The sequence below is a fragment of the Ranitomeya imitator genome, chromosome 5 (assembly GCF_032444005.1).
Source record: "Ranitomeya imitator isolate aRanImi1 chromosome 5, aRanImi1.pri, whole genome shotgun sequence".
In the NCBI taxonomy this organism is placed as follows: Eukaryota; Metazoa; Chordata; class Amphibia; order Anura; family Dendrobatidae; genus Ranitomeya; species Ranitomeya imitator.
The window spans coordinates 425,969,025-425,985,865 of record NC_091286.1 but is presented as its reverse complement, the minus strand read 5'-3'; positions in this window follow the sequence as shown (position 1 = coordinate 425,985,865).

The window sequence follows — 16,841 nt, the reverse complement described above, 5'->3', positions numbered from 1 at the left end:
TAGTCACCTCCCCTCCAGTTCCTATGCACCCCCTGAATGCCACAGAAAGTGAGTCCCCTAGTAGATTTTCCATGGTGCTCCTTAAAATGTCTTGACAGAGGATGGCCTTCAAAACCTTTTTCTATATTATTAAAGTGTTCCTTCAGCCTATCCATCAGTCTACGTTTAGTGCGACCCACGTAGATTTTATCGCAGGGGCACTTAATTAAATAAATAACTCCCGATGACCAACAAGATATGCCATCCTTAATTACAAATTCCATCCGAGTTGCAAAATTTCAGTTGTTTTGATTTCCTAAAATTTGTACGCACACAACAGGAGCAAGTGCCACATTGTGTGAAACCCGGATTTTTTTTAGAAAGTTCTTTTAATAGGACCCTTTCTAGTTGTCGGAGCTATAATATTCCCAATGGTTTGAGATTTCCTAAAAATGAATCTTGGATGTTCTGGTAGTAGTTCACCTATCACTCTGTCTAGTTGGAGGGTTGACCAGTGTTTACGTATAATCTTAGTAAAATGTTTATACCCATAGTGGTATTGCGTAATGATGGGTAACTGGTGGATTTGTTCTGAAATATTCCCCAGGGTGCTAATATCCCTTCTTGTTTTATGTATAAGGGTGTCTCTAGAGGTTTCATATATCTCCTTGTTGGCTGCCTCAATTAAGTTCTTCGGGTAACCCTTTTCAAGGAATTTTCCTGTCAGGTATTCTGCCTCAGTCTCATAATCCTGTAATTTGGTGCAGTTTCGTCTTACTCGGGTGAACTGACTTTTAGAAATATTGTTCAACCAGATGGGTAGGTGGCAACTATTTATATCGATGAAGCCATTACAGTCCACCGTTTTACGGTGGCATTTAGTCAACACCTGATTGTTTTCAATGAAAATACTCAAATCTAAAAAATTAATTACCGTTTTACTAGTAGTGGCCGTGAATTCTAGCCCGAAATTGTTTAAATTAAGGGTGGCAATAAATGCATCCAATTCGCACTGGGGGCCATTCCAAATGAATAGTACATCATCTATAAAGCGTTTCCACATGACCAGCCCAGTATGGGGACTGTCAGTGAGTTTAATATGTAGCTCCTCCCATTTGGCCACATATAAGTTTGCATAGCTGGGCGCGAAGCGGGTGCCCATGGCCGTTCCCCATGTCTGAAGGTAGAAATGGCCATCATAAACAAAATAATTATGTTCTAAAATAAATAAAATGCTCTCAATAATAAACCTAATCTGTGTTCCCTTGTAGGTGTCCAACTTGTTCAGATAGTATTCGGCCGCTTTACATCCTTTTGAATGGCTAATCACTAGTGTTGAGCATTCCGATACCGCAAGTATCGGGTATCGGCCGATATTTGCGGTATCGGAATTCCGATACTGAATTCCGATACTTCCCGCGTATCGGATACCGGAATCGGAAGTTCCCAGAATTCAAATTGAACGCAGCAGCCAATGAGGAATGAATGAAAGTGTGGGCACATCCTGTTTAGCATGGTGGGCATGTAAGTACTGGCAAGGCTTGGATTGGCTGCTGAAATGATGTCACTCTGCACTATAAAAAAGCGCTGCCGCCATTTTGCGCTCACTCTGCTGTGATTTCAGTTAGGGACAGGACGCTGTGTTCTAACTGAGGGCCAGTTGAGCTAGCTAATTGCTTTATTTTCCTTTCCAAAGGCTAATTTAGCAAAACGCTGTGTGTTCTTCACTGTTCACCTTGCTCTTGCCTTGCAGCGCTGTTTTAACAGCGTTCTGCAAGGTCTCTGTGTGTGTGTGTGTGCAGCTCACTCTGTAGTCTGTGTGCAGCCATATACCCGGTTGTATTCAGCTCAGGGGGGGTTCACACTGCCTCACACAGTTGTTCTTTTTTGCTCTTAGTGCAGCCTGCTGCACATTTTTTCTCAAATTTCCTATTAGTGTTTTTCCACCAGTCTCCAGCTCTATTGTGGAAAAACACTACATAGGATAACCTAGAGGGGGGTTTTTGGGCCTTGCAGCGCCGTTTACGGCTGTCTGCACGGTCTCCGTGTGAGCCCAGCTCGCCCTGTAGTCTGTGTGCAGCCATAGCCGGTTGGATTCAGCTCAGGGTTCGTTACTGGCTCATACCTTGAGAAAAATTTTCCTTTTTTTCAAATAGTGCAGCCTGTTTAAAATTTGAAAAAAAAAATTCCTATTAGTGTCTTTCCACTCGTATCCAGCTAAATAGTGGAAAAACACTATATAGGATAACCTAGAGGAGGGTTTTTTGGCCTTGCAGCGCCGTTTACGGCTGTCTGCACGGTCTCCGTGTGAGCCCAGCTCGCCCTGTAGTCTGTGTGCAGCCATAGCCGGTTGGATTCAGCTCAGGGTTCGTTACTGGCTCATACCTTGAGAAAAATTTTCCTTTTTTTCAAATAGTGCAGCCTGTTTAAAATTTGAAAAAAAAAATTCCTATTAGTGTCTTTCCACTCGTATCCAGCTAAATAGTGGAAAAACACTATATAGGATAACCTAGAGGAGGGTTTTTTGGCCTTGCAGCGCCGTTTACGGCTGTCTGCACGGTCTCCGTGTGAGCCCAGCTCGCCCTGTAGTCTGTGTGCAGCCATAGCCGGTTGGATTCAGCTCAGGGTTCGTTACTGGCTCATACCTTGAGAAAAATTTTCCTTTTTTTCAAATAGTGCAGCCTGTTTAAAATTTGAAAAAAAAAATTCCTATTAGTGTCTTTCCACTCGTATCCAGCTAAATAGTGGAAAAACACTATATAGGATAACCTAGAGGAGGGTTTTTTGGCCTTGCAGCGCCGTTTACGGCTGTCTGCACGGTCTCCGTGTGAGCCCAGCTCGCCCTGTAGTCTGTGTGCAGCCATAGCCGGTTGGATTCAGCTCAGGGTGCGTTACTGCCTCATACCTTGAAAAACAATTTCCTTTTTTTCAAATAGTGCAGCCAGTTTAAAATTTGAAAAAAAAAATTCCTATTAGTGTCTTTCCACTTGTATCCAGCTAAATAGTGGAAAAACACTATATAGGATAACCTAGAGGAGGGTTTCTTGGCCTTGCAGCGCCGTTTACGGCTGTCTGCACGGTCTCCGTGTGATTTAAACTAGCTCTGTAGCCCGATCTGCACCAAAAAAAAGGTTAAGTTCACCAAACACAACTTACACTTGTGTAGGCCACATTTGAAAAATAATAAAGTTTAGTCCACAATTTACAACATTAGTGTTTCTTACACCTGTTAGGAGGAGCATTACAGGAATAAGCACACTAAGGCCTTAGTACTTTTCTGCTTATCTTTATCTGTCAACCAAGATGAAGAGGGCAGGGAGTAAGGCACGTGGGCGTGGGCGCGGAGCAGGGAGAGGAGCAGGGAGAGGACGTGGTGATTCTGTGCCTGCTGCGGGCGCCGGTGACTCGTCGTCACTCAGTTTCAGCAGGGAACAGTCCTTCATGCGCAGCTTTGTCGGAGAGCGCCGTGCACCGCTGCTGCGTGAAGACCAAATTGAAGCCGTTGTCGGGTGGATGGCAGCTAACGCCTCGGCATCGACTTCAGTTAGTGCCACATCCTCTCAGGCACAGAGCACTGGAGAGCAGCCATCTGTCTCTTCACCACCTGCCAAATTGGCCAGGCAGTCAGAGAGCCCAGGACAGGAGCCGTCTCTACTTCTGTTCTCTGAATCTCTTGGCTTGGAAACAGGGGGCCAGCCAAGCAGCATTGGAGAAATGGAAGAAGAGGCAGTGTGCAGTGATGCCCAACACCTTTTTCTCTCTGACTCTGAAGAGGCAGGTGGGCCAGTGCCTCCGGTGACCACAGCGCAGTACGCATCTGATGATGAAACTCAGGTGCCGCTTTCTCGTGCGTACTGTGCTGCTGAGACTACCCAGGAGGAGCAGTTGGTGGCAGAGGGTAGTGGAGATGATGAGGTCCTTGACCCATCGTGGCGTGAGGAACAGGAAGGTGGTGGGAGCAGCTCAGAGGAAGAGCTTCCTCTTACGGGCCAAAGAGGGAGAGGGAGGGGGAAGACTGCGGAGCCTGTAGCCTCCACTTTGGCACCCGTTAGGAGCCTGTCTCTTTCCAAAGCCAAAAAGGGCGCTCCCAAGACTTGCAGTGCCTGGTCCTTTTTTGACACAGTTGCAGATGACATTTGTTTTGTCAAATGCAAGCTGTGTCATCATAAAGTAAAAAGAGGGAAAAATGTCAGCAACCTCAATACCACAAATATGTGGAAACATGTGCGGACCAGGCACGCGGTGGAGTTACAGAAACACACTGAAGATGTAGGCCAACCAACAGCGGCAGCTACCACCTCTTCAGCTCGTGTTGCCTCTTCCTCCAGCTCACGCACAGCTGGTTTGGCTTCCTCCCAGAGACCTTGTGTAATTCCACCCACAGCACCACCTTCCCAGTCATCCTCACACTCCCAGTCTACTCTACAGCCATCGGTAGTACAGGCATGGGAGAAAAGGCGGGCATTCTCGGCCAACCACCCCCGAGCACAGGCTCTGAATGCAGGCATTGCCAAACTGTTGTCCCTGGAAATGCTCTCGTTCAGGCTGGTGGAGACTGACAGCTTCCGTGACTTGATGGCATTGGCAGTCCCACAGTACAAGGTGCCCAGCCGCTTTTACTTCAGCAGGCAGGCTGTCCCTGCCCTGCACAGGCATGTTGAGGCAAACATAAAACATGCGCTACTGAACGCCGTCAGTAGCAAGGTCCACCTCACCACCGATGCGTGGACCAGTCAGCATGGACAGGGGCGATATGTTTCCCTCACTGCCCATTGGGTTAATGTTGTTGAGCCAGGTACAGATCGTGCGAGTGGCGCAGGACGTGTCCTGCCCACTCCAAGGATTGCAGGAATCCAGTCTGTACGCATCGACTCCTCCTCTTACACCAGTTCCTCTGATTCCTCTCTGCAGGATCCGTCACAGTCCACCCCCACATGGACCCGTGAACGTTTACCTATGACCGACATGAGCACAGCCGTGGCCAAACGTCAGCAGGCCGTCTTGAAACTAGTTTCATTGGGGCATCGAAGCCACACAGCGCAGGAGCTCTGGAATGCCATAAAGCAGGAGAGCGATGTGTGGTTACTGCCAGCGAATCTCCAGCCAGGCATGGTAGTGTGTGACAATGGCCGAAATCTGGTGGCAGCTTTGGCCCTTGGCAACCTCACTCACATCCCATGTCTGGCACATGTGCTCAATTTGGTTGTGCAGAGTTTTCTGAGGGACTATCCGGATCTTGATGCCCTGCTGCACAAGGTCCGCCTAGAGTGTGCTCACTTGCGGCGTTCCAGCTTGGCCAGATCCCGCATTGCTGCTCTGCAGCGCCGATTCCGCCTTCCGGAACACCGCATCATATGTGACCTACCTACCCGGTGGAATTCCACGTTACATATGTTGGAGCGGTTGTGTGAGCAGCAGCAAGCAGTTATGGAGTACCAGCTGCATCAGGCGCAAAGAAGTCGCAGTCAGCGCCGATCAGACTTCACAACCACAGAGTGGGCCACTATGAAGGACGTCTGCCAGGTTTTGCGTCCTTTTGATTATTCCACGCGGATGGCAAGTGCAGATGATGCACTAGTCAGCATGACTGTCCCCCTTATCTGCCTGCTTCAGCAAACTTTGCAAGGGTTAAGGGATGATGTGGTGGAAGAGGTGGAGGATGAGGAGTCACCTTTTCCATCAGCTTCTGGAGAGTCAGCGCCACGTGGTTCCTCACAAAGGGGTACGCAGGGGCCAATTTGTGAGGAGGATGAGGAGGAGTCAATGGAGGAGGAAGAGCTCCGTCCAGAGGAGGGAGCGACACAATTGTCCAGTGGTCAGTGTGTACAGCGAGGGTGGGGTGATGACGAGCGGGCAGAGATCATGTCTCAAGCAGGGGACAGCGTTTCTGGGCCGGTTGGCACTCTGCAGCACATGGTGGATTTCATGCTGCAGTGCCTGAGAAACGACCGCCGCATCGACCACATTCTCAACATGCCTGATTATTGGGTGTTCACCCTCCTCGATCCTCGCTACCGGGACAACGTCCAAAACCTCATCCCTGCGTTGACCCGGGAGCGTAAATTGCGGGAGTACCACGACACACTGGTGAATTCCATCATCTTCTCCTGTCCAACTGAGAGGAGTGCTGCTAGTGCTTTACAAAGCAGCTCAGTGCGTCGAGGCAGTGGGGGAGGCTCTGCCCAAAGAGGGAGCAGAAGCAGTGCCTCTGCCCAAGGCAAGCCCAGTATGGCACAACTCTGGCACACTTTTGTGTGCCCGCCCCAAATGTCTACACCATCACCGGCGGCTCCAGTCAGCAGGAGGCAACGGTTCCGTCAGATGGTGACAGACTACATGGCTTGCCCTCTTACTGTACTCCCAGACGGCTCTTCCCCGTTCAAGTTTTGGGTCTCTAAGCTGGATACATGGCCAGAGCTAAGCCAGTATGCATTGGAGGTGCTGGCTTGCCCTGCGGCTAGTGTCTTATCGGAACGTGTCTTTAGTGCCGCAGGTGGTGTACTAACAGACCGTCGCATGCGACTATCCTCCGATAACGTTGACCGGCTTACTTTCCTGAAAATGAACCAGGCCTGGATCTCGCAGGAATTTGCCACTCCTCTGCCTGATTAAGTAATTGGGTGTCATCCAGGTCTCCTGCTGTGTTCATCTTTCTACCACCTGAACTGCTATTCCTGGGCTCCAACACCGCCAGTTGCGGCTCAGAAGTGCAGGCTGCACAGTAAAAACATACGACCCAGTGTTATTGGGTTTCAGTAACGTCAGCTGATCCCCAGCTGTGTAGCCGGCAATGTGTCCTGCGACCGCCACGCTGGCACAACAACCTAAATGTAAGGGAACCTGTCCCCCCCCCCCCCCGTCGTTTGTTACTGAAAGAGCCATCTTGTGCAGCAGTAATGCTGCACAAGGAAAAGGTAGCTCTTTTTTTTTAGCTCTTTGCACACGCAGAACTTAACACTTATAAAATGTGTTCACTGATACCGTTATACCGTCCCGGAGCTGGGACTTTCCTTCGTAATGTGACGCAGCACAGCCGTCATTCCTACCCCCTTGGTGCCATGCGCTGCCTCCTCAGCGTTGTTTTAAGCTGTCACGGAGCCTGCGCTGTTCTGTTATCCCTTGGGCATGCCCTATTTGCGCTGCCTGTCTTCTGACATAATTTGGTGTCAGGCTGGCTGCGCCTGTGCGGCCGCGGTGCCCGAGATCCCGCCTCGCAGTGTCTTCTGATTGAGTCACACTGCGGGCCTGGGATCCATGGGCATGCGCAGTGCATATCTTCCCCTCGGGCTCTCGCTCATTTCCCTCCGCCTTCTTTAGACTGTGCGCCGTCAGCTGATCCCTAGCATGCCACGGCCGTGACACCGCACAGTCTGAAGAAGAGGGAAGGAGGGGAGTGAGAGTCGAGGTTATGCACTGTGCATGCCCATGGTTCCAAGGCCCGCAGTGGGATTACGTTAGATGAGACTGCGAGGTGGGATCTGGAGCAGCGTGGACGCACAGGCACTGACAGCCTGACACCAAATTATGTCAGAAGACAGGCAGCGCTAATTGGGCATGGCCAAGGGCTAACAGAACAGCGCAGGCTCCGTGGCAGCTTAAAACAACGCTGAGGAGGCAGCGCACGGCATCAAGGGGATAGGAATGACAGCTGTGCTGTGTCCCATTACGAAGGAAATTCGCACCTCCGGAACGGTTTAACGGTATAAAGGGACACATTTTTAGTGTTTACTTCGGTGTTTGCAAGGAGCATAATTAAAAGAGCAACCTTTTCCTTTTGCATCCTTAGTGCTGCACAACATGGCTCTTTCAGCTACAAACGTCTTGGGGGGGGGGGTTAAAGGTTTCCTTTCAACTTGCTCCAATCAGGCTTCGGCCTACACTCTGTTCCTCTGCTCCTCCTGCTGTCCCTGGGCTCTAACACCGCCAGTTGGTGCCTGGAAGTGCTGTGTGCACAGTCAACAGTCGCTCCTCTGTTATTGGGGTTCAGTAACGTCAGCTGATCCCCAGCTGTGTGTGCGGCAATACCTCCAATCTGCTCCTCCTGCTGTCCCTGGGCTCTAACACCGCCAGTTGGTGCCTGGAAGTGCTGTGTGCACAGTCAACAGTCGCTCCTCTGTTATTGGGGTTCAGTAACGTCAGCTGATCCCCAGCTGTGTATCCGGCAACGTGTCATGCGACCGCCACGCTGGCACAACTAAAATGTAAGGGGACCTGTCCCCCCCCCCCCTAGGCGTTTGTTACTGAAAGAGCCACCATGTGCAGCACTAATACTGCACAAGGGAAAGGTCGCTCTTGAAATTATGCTCCTTGCAAACGCTGAACTACACACTCATGTAATGTGTCCCCTCACACCGTCCAACCGTCCCGGAGGTGGGACTTTCCTTTGTAATGTGACACAGCACAGCCGTCATTGCTACCCCCTTGGCACCGTGCGCTGCCTCCTTAGCGTTGTTTGATTCCGTCATGGACCCTGCGCTGTTATGTTATCCCTTGGCCATGCACAGTTTGCGCTGCCCGTCCTCTGACATCATTTGTTGTCGTCCTGGCTGCGCCTGTGCGTCCACGCTGCCCGAAATCACACCTCGCAGTGTCGTCTAATGTGATCCCACAGTGGGCCTGGTATCCATGGCCATGCGCAGTGCATATACTAGCCTCTCACTCCCCTTCTTCACGCTTCTTCAGACTAGGCGGCGTCAGCTGATCCCTAATAGCATGCCACGGCCGTGACGCCGCACAGTCTGAAGAAGCAGGAAGGAGGTGAGTGAGAGGCGATGATATGCACTGCGCATGCCCATGGATCCCTGGCCCGCAGTGGGACTACATTAGATGACACTGCAAGGTTGGATCTCGGGCAGCTTGGACGCACAGGCACTGCCAGCCTGACACCTACATGATGTCAGAAGACGGGCACCGCTAACTGTGCATGGCCAAGGGATAACATTACAGTGCGGGCTCCGTGACAGAACCAAACAACGTTGAGGAGGTGGTGCCCGGCACCAAGGGGGTTGGAATGACGGCTGTGCTGTGTCACATTACAAAGGAAAGTCCCACTTCCGGGATGGTTTGACGGTGTGAGGGGACACATTATATGAGTGTGTACTTCAGCGTTTGCAAGGAGCATAATTTTCGGAGCCACCATTTTCCATGTGCAGTATTACTGCTGTACAAGATGGCTCTTTCAGCAACAAATGCCTGGGGGGGGGGTTAAAGGTTCCCTTTCAACTTGCTCCACTGCAGGCTTCGGCCTACACTCTGCTCCTCTTTGATTCCCTGGGTTTCAACACTGTCAGTTGCCACCTGGAAGTGTTGTCTACACAGAAAAAAACACTAGGTGATGTGTCAGTGGGGTTCAGCACCGCCAGCTGTTCCCCTGCTGTGTAGTCGGCAACGTGTCCAGCACAAGCCACGCTGGCACAACAGAACAAAAGCTGCCACCAGTGCAGGCTTCGGCCTACACTCTGCTCCTCTCCTCCTCCTGCTGACCCTGGGCTCAAACACCGCTAGTTTTTGCCCGGAAGTGCTAGCTGCACAGAGAAAAACACCAGCCAATGTGTTAGTGGGGTTCAGCAACGCCAGCTGTTCCCCTGCTGTGTAGCCGGCAACGTGACCTGCAAACGCCATGCAGGCACAGGAACTGAAATTAAAAGGGAACCTGGCCCCACCCCCCCAGGTGTTTCTATGTATAACAGCCACCTAGTACAGCAGTACTGCTGCATTTGTACAAGGTGGCTGACTTTTTCTCCTTGCCCACGTGGAACTCAACACGTACAAAATGTGTCTCATTGAGACCATTCCACTGTCCCTGAGGTGTGACTTTCCTTTGTAATGATACGCAGCACCCCCCTTGGTAGCGTTTCCCGTCTTTTGTCATCATGGTTAGCTGGCTGCGCCTGTGCATCCGCCCTGCTAGAAACAACGCCCCTCGTTGTCATATTTATTTTGTCAGCGAGGGTGTGGTTTATGGGCACGAGCAGTGCATATGTTCGCCTGTCTTAACTCATCTCCTTCCGCCTTCTTCAGACTGTGCGGCCTCCTGGCCGTGGTAGGCGATAAGGGATCAGCTGAGGCCGCCCAGTCTGGAGCAGGTGTAAGGACATGTGTAAGCGGCAAACCTATTTACTGCACAAGGCCACGAATCCCAGCCACGCAGTGTGATTTTTTGAAAACACACTGTGGGTCTGGGATTCATGTCCATCGCTAACCGCAACGGCCGACATGAAATGAGGTCAGAAGACAGGAAGCGCTCACAGCGCATGGCCAAGGGATCACAATAGCGCAGACTCCTGTACAGCAAATAACAACGCTCAGGAATCTGCGCCCAGTACCTAGGTGCAAATTTTGACACCTGTGCTGCGTCTCGTTAAAAAGACAAGTCACGCCTCCACAACTGTTTGACAGTATAATGGGCTAAATAGTGTACGTGTTTTAGTCAGCGTGTGCAAGGAGCAAAACAAATAGAGCAACCTTTTACTTGTGCAGCATTAATGCTGCACAAGGTGTGGCTCTTGTACCTTGCAACACCTGAGGGGGGGGTTAAAGGTAACCTTTGAAATTGGTTCAACTAGGCTTCGGCCTACACTCTGCTCCTCTACTCCTCCTGCTGACCCTGGGCTCAAACACCGCTAGTTTTTGCCCGGAAATGCTAGCTGCACAGAGAAAAACACCAGCCAATGTGTTAGTGGGGTTCAGCACCGCCAGCTGTTCCCCTGCTGTGTAGTCGGCAACGTGTCCAGCACAAGCCACGCTGGCACAACAGAACAAAAGCTGCCACCAGTGCAGGCTTCGGCCTACACTTTGCTCCTCTCCTCCTCCTGCTGACCCTGGGCTCAAACAACGCCAGTTTCTGCCCGGACATGCTAGCTGCACAGAGAAAAACACCAGCCAATGTGTTAGTGGGGTTCAGCACCGCCTGCTGTTCCCCCGCTGTGTAGCCGGCATCGTGTCCAGCACAAGCCACGCTGGCACAACCGACCAAAAGCTGCCACCAGTGCAGGCTTCGGCCTACACTTTGCTCCTCTCCTCCTCCTCCTGCTGACCCTGGGCTCTAACACCGCTAGTTTTTGCCCGGACATGCAATCTGCACAGAGAAAAACACCAGTCAATGTGTCAGTGGGGTTCAGCAACGCCAGCTGTTCCCCTGCTGTGTAGCTTGCAACGTGACCTGCAAACGCCACGCAGGCACATGAACTGAAATTGAAGGGAGCCTGCCCCCCACCCACAGGTGTTTCTATGTATATCAGCCACCTTGTACAGCAGTACTGCTGCATTTGTACAAGGTGGCTGACTTTTTCTCCTTGCCCACGTGGAACTCAACACGTACAAAATGTGTCTCATTACAGACCATTACAATGTCCCTGAGGTGTGACTTTCCTTTGTAATGACACGCAGCACCACCCTTGTTAGCGCTGCCCGTCTTTTGACATCATTGGTTAGCTGGCTGCGCCTGTGCATCTCCCCTGCTCGAAACAACGGCCCTCGGTGTCTTATTTTTTTGGACAGCGAGGGTGTGATTGATGGGCATGTGCAGTGCATATGTTTGCCTGTGTTCACTCATCTCCTTCCGCCTTCTTCAGACTGTGCGGCCTCCTGGCCGTGGTAGGCGATAAGGGATCAGCTGAGGCCGCCCAGTCTGGAGCAGGTGTAAGGACATGTGTAAGCGGCAAACCTATTTACTGCACAAGGCCACGAATCCCAGCCACGCAGTGTGATTTTTTGAAAACACACTGTGGGTCTGGGATTCATGTCCATCGCTAACCGCAACGGCCGACATGAAATGAGGTCAGAAGACAGGAAGCGCTCACAGCGCATGGCCAAGGGATCACAATAGCGCAGACTCCTGTACAGCAAATAACAACGCTCAGGAATCTGCGCCCAGTACCTAGGTGCAAATTTTGACACCTGTGCTGCGTCTCGTTAAAAAGACAAGTCACGCCTCCACAACTGTTTGACAGTATAATGGGCTAAATAGTGTACGTGTTTTAGTCAGCGTGTGCAAGGAGCAAAACAAATAGAGCAACCTTTCACTTGTGCAGCATTAATGCTGCACAAGGTGTGGCTCTTGTACCTTGCAACACCTGAGGGGGGGGTTAAAGGTAACCTTTGAAATTGGTTCAACTAGGCTTCGGCCTACACTCTGCTCCTCTACTCCTCCTGCTGACCCTGGGCTCAAACACCGCTAGTTTTTGCCAGGAAATGCTAGCTGCACAGAGAAAAACACCAGCCAATGTGTTAGTGGGGTTCAGCACCGCCAGCTGTTCCCCTGCTGTGTAGTCGGCAACGTGTCCAGCACAAGCCACGCTGGCACAACAGAACAAAAGCTGCCACCAGTGCAGGCTTCGGCCTACACTTTGCTCCTCTCCTCCTCCTGCTGACCCTGGGCTCTAACAACGCCAGTTTCTGCCCGGACATGCTAGCTGCACAGAGAAAAACACCAGCCAATGTGTTAGTGGGGTTCAGCACCGCCTGCTGTTCCCCCGCTGTGTAGCCGGCATCGTGTCCAGCACAAGCCACGCTGGCACAACCGACCAAAAGCTGCCACCAGTGCAGGCTTCGGCCTACACTTTGCTCCTCTCCTCCTCCTCCTGCTGACCCTGGGCTCTAACACCGCTAGTTTTTGCCCGGACATGCAATCTGCACAGAGAAAAACACCAGTCAATGTGTCAGTGGGGTTCAGCAACGCCAGCTGTTCCCCTGCTGTGTAGCTTGCAACGTGACCTGCAAACGCCACGCAGGCACATGAACTGAAATTGAAGGGAGCCTGCCCCCCACCCACAGGTGTTTCTATGTATATCAGCCACCTTGTACAGCAGTACTGCTGCATTTGTACAAGGTGGCTGACTTTTTCTCCTTGCCCACGTGGAACTCAACACGTACAAAATGTGTCTCATTACAGACCATTACAATGTCCCTGAGGTGTGACTTTCCTTTTTAATGACACGCAGCACCCCCATTGTTAGCGCTGCCCGTCTCCTGACATCATTGGTTGGCTGGCTGTGCCTGTGCGTCCCCCCTGCCCGACACAACGCCCCCCGTTGTCTCATATATTTTGACTGCGAGGGTGTGATTGATGGGCACGAGCAGTGCATATGTTCCCCTGTTTTCACTCCCCTCCTTCCGCCTTCTTCTGACTGTGCGGCCTCATGGCCGCGGCATGCGATAAGGGATCAGCTGAGGCCGCCCAGTCTGAAGCAGGTGTAAGGACATGTGTGAGCGGCGAACATATTTACTGCACAAGGCCACGAATCCCAGCACCGCAGTGTGACTTTAGGAAAAGCCACTGTGGGTCTGGGATTTATGGCCATCGTTAACCGCACCGGCCAACATGAAATGAGGTCATGAGACGGCCTGCACTAACAGGGTATTGCCAAGGGATAACACAAGAGCGCAGTTTCCTGTACTGCAAATAACAACGGTAAGGAATCTGCGCACAGCACCTAGGTGTAAATTTGTACACCTGTGCTGCGTCTCCTTAAAAAGACTAGTAGTCACGCCTCCACTACTGTTTGACAGTATAATGGGCTAAATAGTGTACGTGTTTAATTCAGCGTGTGCAAGGAGCAAAATTAAATAGAGCAACCTTTGACTTGTGCATCATTAATGCTGTTCAAGGTGTGGCTCTTGTACCTTGCAACACCTGAGGGGGGGGGTTAAAGGTAACCTTTGAAATTGGTTCAACTAGGCTTCGGCCTACACTCTGCTCCTCTACTCCTCCTGCTGACCCTGGGCTCAAACACCGCTAGTTTTTGCCCGGAACGGCTAGCTGCACAGAGAAAAACACCAGCCAATGTGTTAGTGGGGTTCAGCAACGCCAGCTGTTCCCCTGCTGTGTAGTCGGCAACGTGTCCAGCACAAGCCACGCTGGCACAACTGACCAAAAGCTGCCACCAGTGCAGGCTTCGGCCTACACTTTGCTCCTCTCCTCCTCCTGCTGACCCTGGGCTCAAACAACGCCAGTTTCTGCCCGGACATGCTAGCTGCACAGAGATAAACACCAGCCAATGTGTTAGTGGGGTTCAGCACCGCCAGCTGTTCCCCTGCTGTGTAGCTGGCAACGTGTCCTGCAAACGCCACGCAGGCACATGAACTGAAATTGAAGGGAGCCTGCCCCCCACCCCCCCAGGTGTTTCTATGTATAACAGCCACCTTGTACAGCAGTACTGCTGCATTTGTACAAGGTGGCTGACTTTTTCTCCTTGCACACGTGGAACTCAACAAGTACAAAATGTGTCTCATTACAGACCATTACAATGTCCCTGAGGTGTGACTTTCCTTTTTAATGACACGCAGCACCCCCATTGTTAGCGCTGCCCGTCTCCTGACATCATTGGTTGGCTGGCTGTGCCTGTGCGTCCCCCTGCCCGACACAACGCCCCCCGTTGTCTCATATATTTTGACTGCGAGGGTGTGATTGATGGGCACGAGCAGTGCATATGTTCCCCTGTCTTCACTCCCCTCCTTCCGCCTTCTTCTGACTGTGCGGCCTCATGGCCGCGGCATGCGATAAGGGATCAGCTGAGGCCGCCCAGTCTGAAGCAGGTGTAAGGACATGTGTGAGCGGCGAACATATTTACTGCACAAGGCCACGAATCCCAGCACCGCAGTGTGACTTTATGAAAAGCCACTGTGGGTCTGGGATTTATGGCCATCGTTAACCGCAGCGGCCAACATGAAATGAGGTCATGAGACGGCCTGCACTAACAGGGTATTGCCAAGGGATAACACAAGAGCGCAGTTTCCTGTACTGCAAATAACAACGGTAAGGAATCTGCGCACAGCACCTAGGTGTAAATTTGTACACCTGTGCTGCGTCACCTTAAAAAGACTAGTAGTCACGCCTCCACTACTGTTTGACAGTATAATGGGCTAAATAGTGTACGTGTTTAATTCAGCGTGTGCAAGGAGCAAAATTAAATAGAGCAACCTTTGACTTGTGCATCATTAATGCTGTTCAAGGTGTGGCTCTTGTACCTTGCAACACCTGAGGGGGGGGGTTAAAGGTAACCTTTGAAATTGGTTCAACTAGGCTTCGGCCTACACTCTGCTCCTCTACTCCTCCTGCTGACCCTGGGCTCAAACACCGCTAGTTTTTGCCCGGAAATGCTAGCTGCACAGAGAAAAACACCAGCCAATGTGTTAGTGGGGTTCAGCACCGCCAGCTGTTCCCCCGCTGTGTAGCCGGCATCGTGTCCAGCACAAGCCACGCTGGCACAACCGACCAAAAGCTGCCACCAGTGCAGGCTTCGGCCTACACTTTGCTCCTCTCCTCCTCCTCCTGCTGACCCTGGGCTCTAACACCGCTAGTTTTTGCCCGGACATGCAATCTGCACAGAGAAAAACACCAGTCAATGTGTCAGTGGGGTTCAGCAACGCCAGCTGTTCCCCTGCTGTGTAGCTTGCAACGTGACCTGCAAACGCCACGCAGGCACATGAACTGAAATTGAAGGGAGCCTGCCCCCCACCCACAGGTGTTTCTATGTATAACAGCCACCTTGTACAGCAGTACTGCTGCATTTGTACAAGGTGGCTGACTTTTTCTCCTTGCCCACGTGGAACTCAACACGTAGAAAATGTTTCTCATTAGAGACCATTACAATGTCCCTGAGGTGTGACTTTCCTTTGTAATGACACGCAGCACCACCCTTGTTAGCGCTGCCCGTCTTTTGACATCATTGGTTAGCTGGCTGCGCCTGTGCATCTCCCCTGCTCGAAACAACGCCCCTCGGTGTCTTATTTTTTTGGACAGCGAGGGTGTGATTGATGGGCATGTGCAGTGCATATGTTTGCCTGTGTTCACTCATCTCCTTCCGCCTTCTTCAGACTGGGTGTCCTCATGGCCTCGGCAGGCGATAAGGGATCAGATGAGGCCGTCCAGTCTGAAGCAGGTGTAAGGACATGTGTGAGCGGCAAACATATTTACTGCACCAGGGCACGAATCCCAGCACCGCAGTGTGATTTTTTAAAAACACACTGTGGGTCTGGGATTCATGTCCATCGCTAACCGCAACGGCCAACATGAAATGAGGTCATAAGACAGGAAGCGCTCACAGCGCATGGCCAAAGGATCACAAGAGCGCAGACTCCTGTACAGCAACTAACAACGCTCAGGAAGCTGCGCCCATGCAAAAAGGTGTTGTTTTCGACACCAGTGCTGCTTTTCTTTAAAAAGACAAGTCACGCCTCCACTACTGTTAAACAGTATAATGGGCTAAATAGTCTACGTGTTGCATTCAGCTTGTGCAAGTAGACAAATTAATAGAGCAACCTTTTACTTGTGCAGCATTAATGCTGCAGAAGGAGTGGCTCTTGTTCTTTGTAACACCTGAGGGGGGGTTAAAGGTAACCTTTGAAATTGGTTCAACTAGGCTTCGGCCTACACTCTGCTCCTCTCCTCCTCCTGCTGACCCTGGGCTCTAACAACGCTAGTTTTTGCCCGGAAATGCTAGCTGCACAGAGAAAAACACCAGCCAATGTGTTAGTGGGGTTCAGCAACGCCAGCTGTTCCCCCGCTGTGTAGCCGGCATCGTGTCCAGCACAAGCCACGCTGGCACAACCGACCAAAAGCTGCCACCAGTGCAGGCTTCGGCCTACACTTTGCTCCTCTCCTCCTCCTCCTGCTGACCCTGGGCTCAAACACCGCTAGTTTTTGCCCGGAAATGCTAGCTGCACAGAGAAAAACACCAGCCAATGTGTTAGTGGGGTTCAGCAACGCCAGCTGTTCCCCCGCTGTGTAGCCGGCATCGTGTCCAGCACAAGCCACGCTGGCACAACCGACCAAAAGCTGCCACCAGTGCAGGCTTCGGCCTACACTTTGCTCCTCTCCTCCTCCTCCTGCTGACCCTGGGCTCAAACACCGCTAGTTTTTG